This window comes from Macaca thibetana, chromosome 13 (assembly GCF_024542745.1).
Source record: "Macaca thibetana thibetana isolate TM-01 chromosome 13, ASM2454274v1, whole genome shotgun sequence".
Taxonomy (NCBI): domain Eukaryota; kingdom Metazoa; phylum Chordata; class Mammalia; order Primates; family Cercopithecidae; genus Macaca; species Macaca thibetana.
This window is the reverse complement of record NC_065590.1, coordinates 45,902,718-45,907,159: the sequence shown is the minus strand read 5'-3', so window position 1 is coordinate 45,907,159 and position 4,442 is coordinate 45,902,718. Positions and strand designations below refer to the sequence as shown.

Below are 4,442 nucleotides of genomic sequence, written 5' to 3'. Positions count from 1 at the left end.
CATTGGAGTTACTGCTCTCTTAACATGAATGCTTTGAATTGTGTCTCTGCTTGTCACCCTTGACCTTTTTTACACCCTGGGGCAATGTGCCATTGTTAGACAAGGAGGAGGACATATATACCTTCCTTTTGGAAAAAGGATGACTGTAAAAGCAGAAATAAGAAAAGAGAAGCTGTGCCTACAACACTTAACATGCTTTTAGGCAAGTCAATTTTAGGGAAGAGTTTATATGAAACTGAAGATCTGGGAATTGATCCCTTAAGAAGAAAGTCTGTGTACGCTTTGAAGGCCACTGGTATACACATGCCTTTTTGCCTACTCCTTTTAATTCTTACAACCTACTCTAATTGCACCTCTGTCTCCACAACTATGTCGAACATACTTTTACAAAGGCCATCAATGACATGCACATTGCTAAACATACACAAAAAATCATGAGCAAGTAGTTACAAGCTTCAGGACATATAAAAAGAAATTCTAATGCAGAAATTTTATCCAAAGTTTCACCCATTTTATAATCAATATTAGTAAAAAAGACGAAGACACATGGGCCAGGCGTGGTGGCTCACACCTGTAATCCCAGCACTTTGGGAGGTCGAGGTGGGTGGATCACCTGAGGTCAGGAGTTCGAGACCAGCCTGGCCAACATGGTGAAAACCCATCTCTACTTAAAATACAAAAATTAGCAGGGCATGGTGGTGCACACCTGTAGTCCCAGCTACTTGGGAGGCCAAGACAGGAGAATCACTTGAACCTGGGAGGCGGAGGTTGCAGCAAGCCAAGATCGCGCCACTGCACTCCAGCCTGGGTGACAGACTGAGACTGTGTCTCAAAAAAAAAAAAGGCTTGAGACATGGAGTACATTAGTTTAGGGACAGGTCTCCTGACCTAGCCAGCCCCAAGCAGGAGTGACATAGTTGTAGAGGGGTGCATTTAAGCAAACCTGGCTGGTCCATTTTCTGAACTAGACAGTCCACTAGAATTTTGATGAAGCATCTCATCAGTTATGGGCATGTTGATGAAGAGTCAACTCTGTAAAATGTTTGAAGAGATTTATTCTGAGCCAAATATGAGTGACCATGGCCCATGACACAGCCCTCAGGAGCTCCTGAGAACATGTGCCCAAGGTGGTTGGGGCACAGCTTGGTTTTATACATTTTAGGGATGCATGAGACATCAATGAAATACATTTAAGAAATACATTGGTTTGGTTCAGAAAGGCGGGGCAACTCAAAGCAGGGACTTTCAGGCTATAGGTAAACGTAAACATTTTCTTTTTTGGGATGGAGTCTCACTTTGTCGCCCAAGCTGGAGTGTAGTGGCACAATCTCTGCTTACTGCAACCTCCATCCCCTGGGTTCAAGCAATTCTCCTGCCTCAGCTTCCTGAGTAGCTGGGACTACAGGTGCATGCCACTACGCCCGGCTAATTTTTTGTATTTTAGTAGAGATGGGGTTTCACCATGTTGCCCAGGCTGGTCTTGAACTCCTGAGGTCAGCAATCTGCCCGCGTTGGCCTTTTAAAGTGCTGGGATTAGAGGCATGAGACACTGCGCCTGGCCAATTTAAATATTTTCTAATTGACAATTGGTTGAGTTGACAATTGTCTGAAGACCTGGGATCAATAGGAAGGACATGTTCAGGTTAAGATAAAAGATTATAAGACTTCAAAAGGTTCTTCAAAGGTTCAAAAGGCATGCACCTGTAGACCCAGCTACTCAGGAAGCTGAGGCAGAATTGCTTGAACCTGGCGTGGCGGAGGTTGCAGTAAGCAGAGATGGTGCCACTGCACTCCAGCTTGGGCGACAAAGTGAGACTCCATCCCAAAAAAGAAAAAGAAAAAGAAAATGTTTACGTTTACCTATAGCCTGGAAGTCCCTGCTTTGAGTTGTCCCGCCTTTCTGAACCAAACCAATGTATTTCTTAAATGTATTTCATTAATGTCTCATGCCTCCCTAAAATGTATAAAACCAAGCTGTGCCCCAACCACCTTGGGCACATGTTCTCAGGAGCTCCTGAGGGCTGTCACAGGCCAAACTCACAAAAGGTTCTTTTGAAGTCTTATAATGGCTGCCCTTAGAGATGACAGATGACAAATGTTTCCTATTCAGACCTTTAAAAAGATGCTAGACTTTCAATCTCTTCAGGTTTGGGAGGGTCTGGAAGAAAAAGATCTAGCAACGTTAATAGAGATTCTTTACAGATGCATATTTTCCCCCACAAAGCACAGCTTTGCAGGACCATTTCAAAATATGGCAAAGAAACATGTTTTGGGGTAAAATATTTTGACTTTCTTCTTTGTCACATAATATCATGCCAAAGTCAGACTGGAAAGCAAGTCACCATATATAGGGTTAAATAAAACTCATCTGATGAGAATTTATGGTTTGTAGGGCATGACTCCCCAAACCCCTTAGATAGGAATTTGGGCAAGATTAAAAACAAAAAAAAAAACAAAAAAACAAAAAAAAAAAAAAAATCAGAGCTTAGTCCTGAGGTAGCTTCTGAAATGGTGGGAAAGACTGTGAGATTTGAGGAAACATTTGGTTCAGCCATTGTTCTTAAGAGATACTGACATTTCAACCTATTATAAAGAGGGAAATTTAAAGTATTAATGTGTTGGTAGGACCTGTTTGTTTTATTTTTGTTTTGTTTTGTTTTGTTTTTTAATTCACTGGCCCCTAAAGAAACTTCTCTCTCAGGCCACAATATAACCAGATACCAGACACCCGAGATGTTTTGGAGGGAGGGTCGTGGAGCCAAGATTGCAGCTCCTTATTGAGGAAAACAGTCCTCAAGGATCCACAGTCATTTCTCCCGTGTTCAGCTTGAAAACCTTGGGCAACTTCTGGAGATTTCAACCTCTCACAAATGTAGAAACGTGACTGGCGTAGCATCCTTTCCGGAATTGGTGGTGTCTTTCTGTAAGGGTTGAATTTCCATCCCATCAACCAAATCGGGAAAGCCGGAGCATCCTTTTCTCCAAGAATGACAGGTGGTTTCTCTCAGGCTTTTCTGTCCTGGCACCTTTCTCTCCAATGCAGTCTATGAAATACATTATTTTTTTTTTGAGACTGAGTCTCGCTCTGTCGCCCAGGCTAGAGGGCAGTGGTGTGATCTCGGCTCACGGCAAGCTCTGCCTCCTGGTTTCACGCCATTCTCCTGCCGCAGCCGCCCGAGTAGCTGGGACTACAGGCGCCCGCCACCACGCCAGCTAATTTTTTGTATTTTCAGTAGAGACGGGGTTTCACCGCGTTAGCCAGGATGGTCTCGATCTCCTGATCTCATGATCCGCACGTCTCGGCCTCCCATAGTGCTGGGATTACAGGCGTGAGCCACTGCGCCCAACCTGGAATATTTTAAAATATGTAGATTATTAACCCCTGACACGCTTGAAAGTCCTTTATAACCAACTTCCTCCTCAATATAAAATATTAACGTAATTTGGCCGGGCGGGGTGACTCACGCCTGTAATTCTAGCACGTTGGGAGGCCGAGGCGGGTGGATTGCCTGAGCTCAGGAGTTAGAGACCAGCCTGGGCAACACGGCGAAACTCCGTCTCTACTAAAATAAAAATTAGCCAGGAGTGGTGGCTCGCCTGTAATCCCAGTGAGCCGATCGCGCCACTGCACTCCAGCCTGGGGACAGGGTGAGACTCCGCTTCTAAAAAAGAGAAAAAAATTAATGTAATTTTTAATTTTTTTCCACCCTCGCTGTCCTGCTCCTAACAATAATAATTTTTTTTTTTTTTTTTTTTTTTTTTTTTTTTTTTTTGAGACGGAGTCTTGCTCTGTCGCCCAGGCTGCAGTGCAGTGACGCGATCTCGGCTCACTGCAAGCTCCGCCTACCGGGTTCACGCCATTCTCCTGCCTCAGCCCGAGTAGCTGGGGCTACAGGCGCCCGCCACCCCGCCTGGCTATTTTGTATTTTTAGTAGAGACGGGGTTTCACCGTGTTAGCCAGGATGGTCTCGATCTTCTGGCCTCGTGATCCGCCCACCTTGGCCTCCCAAAGTGCTGGGATTACAGACGTGAGCCACCGCGCCCAGCCAACATTAATTTTTAAAACTCGATTTAGACACCGTTTGGAGAGGGCCAGGTGCTGAATACCTGCTGATGTAATGCGGTGTATTTTTGTTTGAGAGCCACAGGAAGATGCCTTGTGGCTGTTGTACTGGTATTCCCTCTTCATAGGAGGGATGGTGCCTCTGGACATCTTCCGACAGCAGGGTCCCTGGGTGAGGTTAGCAGCGCCAGCCCGGGTTAGCGGAAGCAGCCTTCAGGTCTCCTAAGAAAAGAGGTTTGTCAGCATGCGCCGCGGATTTTCTGTCAGGGAAGCCGATGGGGCGCGGCTCCTTGGAGCATGCGCACACAAACTTTCCGCTAGGAATCAAGCGAGCATGCGCACACAGATGTTAAGGTTTGGGCGCACTATTTGGAGCGTG

The 4,442-nt window shown here is 45.5% G+C and overlaps 1 long non-coding RNA gene across 1 annotated transcript; it reads right to left on the bottom strand.

The window, feature by feature from the left end:
• Positions 1–2,629: 2,629 nt before the first annotated feature.
• LOC126933627 (uncharacterized) lies at positions 2,630–4,333 on the bottom strand. Its single transcript, XR_007718688.1, has 2 exons — positions 4,108–4,333; positions 2,630–3,348 (listed from the first exon to the last, which is right to left on the bottom strand). It is a non-coding gene; the product is annotated as an uncharacterized LOC126933627 (long non-coding RNA).
• Between the last annotated feature and the right edge of the window lie 109 nt (positions 4,334–4,442).